Raw genomic sequence first — 8869 nt, 5'->3', positions numbered from 1 at the left:
TTACTGATATAGGCCTCTGTACGCCTATGTAGATATTCCATAAAAAATCTGCCGTTTCCGGCTACAATAGTCATTCAAATCAAATCAAGTTTATTTTATATAGCCCTTCGTACATCAGCTAATATCTCGAAGTGCTGTACAGACACCCAGCCTAAAACCCAAACAGCAAGCAATGCAGGTGTAGAGCACGGTGGCTAGGAAAAACTCCCTAGAAAGGACAAAACCTAGGAAGAAACCTAGAGAGGAACCAGGCTATGAGGGGTGGCCAGTCCTCTTCTGGCTGTGCTGGGTGAGATTATACAGAACTATGCAAGATGTTTCAAAATGTTCTTATAAGTGACAAGCATGGTCAATATAATATCATGAATAATTTTCAGTTGGCTTTTCATAGCCGATCATCAAGAGTTGAAAATAGCAGGTCCGGACAGGTGGCGTTCCATAACCGCAGGCAGAACAGCTGAAACTGGAATAGCAGCAAGGCCAGGTGGACTGGGAACAGCAAGGAAGCCATTCACGCTCCTTAAGCCACAGCAGTCAACTAGCTAGCCACAGCAGTCAACTAGCTAGTCACAGCAGTCAACTAGCTAGCCACAGCAGTCAACAAGCTAGCCACAGCAGTCAACTAGCTAGGTAGCTGTTTAACTTTCTAGCACATTCACTAATTTGTTTGTAAAAAATTAACAAGTTCGTTAGCTATCACATGTTATTGTCAAACTGTCAACAGTGTAGCCAGCAAGCAACAATATATGCSAAATAACAGTCTAAAAATTACTTGAGGGCAAATCAGATTTTATTGTTCAGACACAAATGGCCAGGAATCATTTTTGTATCTGTATGTGGCTTGAAATATCCAGTTCCATGTGTTTCTTGGCTGTTGACTGCAGGAAAAAGAACATATTCGAATCGGATATACAAAAAAGTTTTGAATCACTTCAAACTGCCAGTGTGAACAAGGCTCAAGACACACCCATCTGTCAGAACATTTCCCGCAGTTGTTACTCCCCTCTCAATCACAACAAACCAACCTCCTGCAGGTTGAGMTCAGTCACTACAGGCAGATGTATGGTGAGATGCCGGAGGAATCTTTGAATATGTCAGTGGCCTACAGAGTAATATYAGAAGAATGCAATTGCTGAATTTATAGATATTATATGCGTTTTGATCATTTTCAAGTATAGTAACAGGTCCAAGTAGAATAAACAARCCTTTACATAATACCATATAAGCTAATATAATGTGTTATCGGCATTTTGTCTGGTGGTAATGGGGCTACGTTGGCAAACATGTCAGAGTGGTCATACCTTCCTGTGTGGTGTCCCGTATAAAACAGGTACKTGATTCTGCACCTGATCCTGGTGCAGATAACACAGGGTTTCTCCCTCCCCATATTAACTGATACCATTGAATTAAATAATTGAATAGGACAATACAAGTAAAAGTTMTGTCTAGTATATTATGCTGAGTGCCAGGTCTCTCTCAATTCAGAGACATCAGTATCAAGTGCCTCTGTCCATCTGGTCTTCATCACATCATCTTGCAAGTCTCTATGTGCTGGCTCCATACATGTTTCTGTGAACACATACACACACAGTCGTTGTTATATTACCAATGGCAGTTAGGATAGGTAATATCTGACACACAAACAGCTACTATGTTGAATTTTGAACAGGTCAGGTAAAACTTACCCAATTATGMTCTCCCCATCAAACGACKGAGGCTGGTGTCTGGCGAAAACCTCTACAGTCCTCTCTCAATCTGTAGAAATAGACAGAGTTGAGGCAGAGATCAACAATGACGCATGGATAAAGTCTATGGTCATGTTGAATGGAGGGGGTCGCTACACCAGTCGTCGAGGGATTCGTTGCGGTGGAGTGAGCTATAAGAGGAGGCTCATTGTAATGGCTGGAATGGCATGAAATGGAACGGAGTCAAACGTGGTTTCCATATGTTTGATGTGTTTGATACCGTTCCAATTATTCCATTCCACCTTTACAATGAGCTCTGTCTCCTATATCTCCTCCCACCAGCCTCCTCACTACACCATGAGATGTTCCAGGAGACAGAGGGAGCGATTGAAGAAGAGATGCTGAAGAGAACAAAGAGAAGAGACGCAGCGAGATGGAAGAACTGGAGGCAATGTTTGAAGGAGAGTGACAACCTGAGGAAAAACAATGAAAAATGTCTAAAAAGAAACCGCTTTGTTAAGAGCAGGTGTTGAGCAGACATGGTTCCTGCATGCGGAGCTGCTATGGGAATAGTTGAGGACCAGTTGGTGCAGCAGTAGGAGCTGCAGAAGGAGCTGCAGAAGGAGCTCTGAATGTGTCACGCATGAGCGAAGCTGTGAAAATACATGCTTGATGATACAATGAATCTGCTGTGCTATCTATCAGCCTGTCTGTTCCAGTTAAACATCACCCAGGTATAAGAAATTGCATTAAGATTCTATTATGACATATTTCATGTATCTTCAATATGGGGAGGTGGCTATTGAATTTTTCAGGGGTGTGGCGTTGTGTTGTTGTTTTTTGGTGCAATGCATTGCTAAGCTTTTAGATAGCTATGGGGTTGGTTGTTCTGTTCAATAAATTTCATGAGCAATGCAGATTATGTTCTATGTTCATTATGTCAACGCACAACTTCTTTTCAAAATCGTTTGTTGCTTGGGCTATCATGAGTGGGCCTATCTTGCAACAGGAGCCATGATTGGAGGAAAAGTTGCAGAGATTTTTCACTTCTGGTTGCAGTTCTCCATGGTATCCACTAGATGGTACCAAACCATGTGATTAGAGGTCTTCTTTTTGCTGTACACTGTGGGGTAACTGTGGGGTATAGTGTCATCCAGTGGAGGCTGGTGGGAAGAGCTATAGGATGATGGGCTCATTGTAATGGCTGGAATGGAATATATGGAACGGGATAAACAGATGGACACCACGTTTGGACGATTCCATTGATTCCATTCTAGGGGGGGGGACAGTGGGTTAACTTCAGTGCTCAGGGCAGAACAACACAGATTTTTTACCTTGTCAGCTCTGGGATTCGATCCAGCAACGCTCTAATTCCATCTCAGCCATTATAATGAGCCCGTACTCCTATAGCTCCTTCCCACCAGCCTCCTCTAGTATCATCGTAGCACCTCAGGGTTAGAGGGGAGAGACTAGGGGGACTTGTCTGACCAACATCCCATTGACAGCCCGACTAGCCAAAATCTATAACTGACCCTTACCTTAACCCTAATCTAATTTTAACCAATTTGAAAAATGAAATATCGGTTTGCACGTCAGCCACGTCATCTTAGTTTTCCCCAGGTTAGAGAGCTGTCACCATACCTCTATCCGGAATGATGATTTCACACAGGATCTAAATAYAAATCTTACAAACTTGAAGCAATGTACAATGAAAACTGAAATGTGATGTCATATACTTCTTGTATGTGCCACGAGGTGTAAGCCAACTATCATTCAATTGGAAAGTTGAGTGCTCAAGGAAAACAGAAATTGGAGACAACCAGGTCCAACTTTATGGAAACTATGTCAGATCATATTTCTTCCTTCTTCCTCCTCACAAACTTCCATTTCAAGTCAAAGGGTCAAATGTCACTTTGAAATACCAGAATGTAAATGAATGCTTTCTATTCATGAAATGTTTCATAGTGAGTTTGTTTTATTATAAGTGTGTGACTCAGCCATGATGTTACTTAATCAACCTCATTGTGTACCTTCAGTGATCTCACCRTGTGGGAATCAGCACATCTTTGTAATTTCATGTGAAAAGCAATTGTGTACGTGCTATTATCACTGTCCTGGGCAATGTCCCAAATGGCACCATTCCATTCCACACCCTATTTAGTTCACTCTACGGCTCTGGTCAAATGTAATGTGCTATATAGGCAGGGATGGGTAGTATGGGTAGTAACAGATTACAAGTAACAGGGATTATGTTTTTTTATTTGTATTATGTGTAATTGYATTACAGTTACATTCTRAAAAACAGCTGATTACATTATGGATTACTTCATCTAATATCAATATTACAATTTGATACGCTTCAGTGATGCTGCTGTTTAGTGCATAGACCTTCTGACATGGTCCCACCTCAGCAGGACTATTGTCTCTAGCTGATGGGCCATCACAGGCGTGGATGGGTTTCTGATTATATTCAGACTGGTTGAATAGGATACGCTTTCAGAACATTCATACCAGGGGTGTAATCATTAGTCCAAAAAGTTGCAAACAGCAATTAAAACATGAGTTTCTATTGAACAAATAACAATAAAACGTTAACGGGCAAACAGCAGACAGTCGCCTGGACTACATAGAGCTCTCATAAACCTACCTGTGCAGGTCCAGCCTGGTCTCATAGATTAGACGTAACACAGTAAATGTTAATCTGGGACACTCAAATGAGTATGATATCTTGTGCTTACAGAAGACAGATGGTTACTTAAGGCAAAAACGGAAGTAGGGTTGGTGGGTGGGCGGGTGGGGCGGATAGGTGGACATGTAACGCGAACATCTAGCAACCCAAAGGTTGTGTGTTTGAATCTCATCACGGACAACTTTAGCATTTTATCTAATCAGCAACTTTGCAACTACTTACTACTCTATAGCTATTTTGCAACTACTTAGCATGTTAGCTAATCCTCCCCACAACAAATTGCAATTGGTAACATATCATACAAATTGTAATTCGTACCATGCAGTATAATGCGAAATGGATGATGGACATCCACATACATAACATATGAAATGTAACATATCATACTAAMTGGCGTGTCCCAGATTTACATTTACTATGTTACGTCTACCCCTGAGTCCAGGCTGGCAGATCGATTCSTCTCGGTCTCCTTTAATCAGTGGCAAAATAAGCGCACAAGCTCCTAAACCCCTACCCTGCACACTGTACATTTACGTCTCCTCCTTTCGTATAGAAAAAATGCAACTGGTATGGATAGGCTACAGAATTTCCATGTTGGTGCCCATCACTACTGATACTCATCAWATCGATGGAAAGCTTTAGGGTGCTGCTGACAAACAGCATGTTCCAAGGGATGGGCCTGAGCATGCTGCTGTACAGAACATAGAATAGTCTTACATCATATCACTCCTTATAATGTGCTGAAAATGAACAAATCTGTGCAGCTACTTTACAATCTGTAACATGTTGTTCAAGTCTACTTTTAAAGAAGACAATGRCGAGTTTCATTATATTGAGAAATACATTCTAGGACAAAAGAAAACGAAATATTAAAATAGGTTTAAAGAACTTATAAAATATTCAGTTCCATCCAAAGTAATTGAATTAAGTTACTCATTTAGAGTAATCCTGAGGATTACGTTACTGATTACTTTGTGTCATGTAACTGRAATCAGCACGGATAAAAAATGTCAAGCAATCCGCCCAACCCTGTATACAGTGCATTTGGAAAGTTTTCAGACCCCTTCCCTTTTTCCACATTTTTTTACATTACAGCCTTATTCTAAAATGGATTAAATACAACATGTTCRTCATCGATCTACACACAATACCCCATAATAACAAAGCGAAATCAGTTGTAATTATTTTTTTTGTGCAAATGTTTTAAAATAAAAAACATAAAATACCTTATTTACATAAGTATTTTGACCGTTTGCTATGAGACTCGAAATTGAGCTCAGGTGCATCTTGTTTCCATTGATCATCCTTGAGATGTTTCTACAACTTGATTGGAGTCCACCTGTGGTAAATTCAATTGATTGGACATGATTTGGAAGGGCACACACCTGCCTATATAAGGTCCCAACCTTGACAGTGCGTGTCAGAGCAAAAACCAAGCCATGAGGTCAAAGGAATTGTCTGTAGAGCTCAGAGACAGGATTGTGTCGAGGCACAGATCTGGGTAAGGGTACCAAAACATTTCTGCAGCATTGAAGGTCCCCAAGAACACAGTAGCCTCCATCATTCTTAAATGGAAGAAGTTTGGAACCACCAAGACTCTTCCTAGAGCTGGCTGCCAGGCCAAACTGAGCAATCGGGGAGAAGGGCCTTGATAAGGGAGGTGACCAAGAACCCAATGGTCACTCTGACAGAGCACCAGAGTTCCTCTGTGGAGATGGGAGAACCTTCCAGAAGGACATCTATCTCTGCAGCATTCCATCAATCAGGCCTTTATGGTTGAGTGGCCAGACGGAATCCACTCCTAAGTAAAAGGCACATGACAGCCTGCTTGGAGTTTGCCAAAAGGCACCTAAAGGACTCTCAGACTGTGAGAAACAAGATTCTCTGGTCTGATGAAACCAAGATTGATCTCTTTGGCCTGAATGTCAAGCGTCACGTCTGAAGGAAACCTGGCACCATCTCTACAGTGAAGTATGGTGGTGGCAGCGTCATGCTGTGGGGATGTTTTTCAGCGGCAGGTACTGGGAGACTAGTCAGGATCGAGGGAAAGATGAACGAAGCGAAGTACAGAGAGATCCTTGATGAAAACCTGCTCCAGAGCGCTCAGGACCTCAGACTGGGGCAAAGGTTCACCTTCCAACAGGACGACAACCCTAAGCACACATACTAGAAAACGCAGGAGTGGCTTCGGGACAAGTCTCTGAATGTCCTTGAGTGGCCCAGCCAGAGCCTGGACTTGAACCCGATCAAACATCTCTGGAGAGACCTGAAAATAGCTGTGCAGCGGCACTCCTCCAACCAATCTGACAGAGCTTGAGGATCTGCAGAGAAGAATAGGAGAAACTCCCCAAACACAGGTGTCCCAAGCTTTTAGCGTCATACCCAAGAAGACTCGAGGCTCTAATTGCTGCAAAAGGTGATTCAACAATGTACTGAGTAAAGGGTCTGAATACTTATGTAAATGTAATATTTGTTTTTTTTTATGAATTTGTCAAATTTTTCTAAAAGCCTGTTTTTGCTTTGTCATTATGGGATATTGTGTGTAGATTGAGGGGGAAAATAAATTGAAAACATTTTTGAATAATTCTGTAACATATCAAAATGTGGAAAAAGTCAAGGGGTCTGAATACTTTCCGATTGCACTGTATAGGGTACCCATAGGACTCTGGTCAAAAGTAATGCACTATATAGGGTGTAGGGTGACATTTGAGACCTATCACTGGTGCATTCCCTGCCTTGTTTATAGGAAATGCAAGGGGGGAGGACTTCCTTGTAGTGCAGGGTGGTGACTCCCTCACTGCACCCACAGCTTGCAGCCTTCCCTTATCTTCACTTCCCTGTTGCCATACTGAGCGGGACTGAAGGTGCTAAGCTGGCATACCTTTCCAGGAACCTTTGACAATAGGTTTGAATCTCCCTGACTCTCTAACATCAAACTTCTTTCCTTTTGTTTATGTTTTAAGTGTGGGAGCACCTGTAAGTAGAGATGTTTATTTTTCATATCATTAATATTTGTTTGAGTAGATWTTTAATTATTTGTGAAAGGCTTGGATAAAATTTATAATATATGAAAATAATATGATTAAAGACTTGGATCCTCTTTAAGAGTCCCTCTGTCTAAATCTCCATGCTGTGTTTGCTGAGGATGATGAAGAGCAACTACACGTTTATCTTTGTTGTGGTTTCATTCATAAAGGACACCACCCCYGTTATTACACTGTAGGCTTACATTTTCTCATAGTAATCTAGTTCCTTTCTTCATTGCACTCAGACATGACAAGGTAATTGGTTAAAGGGACTATCTGGGATTCGAAAAGCAACAAAGGAACTATATYAACTACAATGGCTATATATCATGTATTTAAAAGTCTTATTTAGTGTATTTACAAATTCCAGATTGCCTCTTAAAAAGTGCCATGTGTATACAGTTATTTCGATCCCCACTTGTCCTAACTTTTTTGAGGTACAACTTTAAAATAAATATATATAAAGAAATGTTCCTATCACAGGACGATGTTGTACACAGAGCTGCTGCGGTTGTGGGATGAAGCAGTGAAGGCAGTGGATGCCAGAGACTGGCAGGGAGCCCTGTCTAAACTGAACCAGATCACTGAACCTACCTCCCGTACTCTGTTTCTGACTGCCTCTGCTCACCTTGCCCTGGGGCAGCTGGAGCCTGCCATCCAGGTAAGTCTGGAGGACTGCTGTCAAGAGTGACTGATCAATCTCTGAAAYGATTTCTTTGTGTGTGTATGTGAGTGCGTCTAATATTTATCTGTCGCCCTGTGAAGGCTTTAGACCAGACCATAGCCAAGGATGAGCGACTTGCAGTTGGCTTTTTCCAAAGAGCTGGAACACTCATAATGGCTAGCAGGTAAAGAGATCACTGTACAACATTATGGTTCCTCTTCTGTCAACTGATGTTGTTCTCTCCTTTATTAAAATTAACAACAGGATGTACAGGTCAATGTGTATGTACAGCGTTTAGACATCGATTAACATATGAAGGCAAATGGCTGTCTATTCATGTTTTAGATTACAAAAGAGAGCCATTAAATCTGACATCCCTCTCCCTCCCACTCTCTTTGTTCCTGTGTGTGTGTGTGTGTGTGTGTGTGTGTGTGTGTGTGTGTGTGTGTGTGTGTGTGTGTGTGTGTGTGTGTGTGTGTGTGTGTGTGTGTCTGTGGCCAGGCTGGAGGAGGCTGACTGACTGTATCTCGGCTCGAAACACATGAGAGGGAACGTGGTCATTGACTACAGACGCGCTGGGGCTACGCTACAAGCTCTACAGCTGGCAGGTACAACAGCACTTACACCACAGTGTTATAGCTGTAGACTTACACACAGTGTTATAGATGTAGACTTACCACATTGCTGTTATATGATGTAGACTTACACCAGGTGTTATAGATGTGACTTACACCAGCTGTTATAGATGTAGCTTACACATGCTGTTATAGATGTAGACTTACACCACAGTGTTATAGATGTGACT

The 8869-nt window shown here is 41.8% G+C and overlaps 1 pseudogene; it reads left to right on the top strand.

Moving 5' to 3' along the window:
* Positions 1 to 7209: 7209 nt before the first annotated feature.
* The window catches only part of LOC111957508 (neutrophil cytosol factor 2-like), a 20952-nt pseudogene continuing 19292 nt past the window's right edge, over positions 7210 to 8869 (top strand).

The sequence above is a fragment of the Salvelinus sp. IW2-2015 genome, linkage group LG33, assembly GCF_002910315.2.
Source record: "Salvelinus sp. IW2-2015 linkage group LG33, ASM291031v2, whole genome shotgun sequence".
In the NCBI taxonomy this organism is placed as follows: Eukaryota; Metazoa; Chordata; class Actinopteri; order Salmoniformes; family Salmonidae; genus Salvelinus; species Salvelinus sp. IW2-2015.
This window is presented reverse-complemented; position numbering and strand designations above follow the sequence as displayed.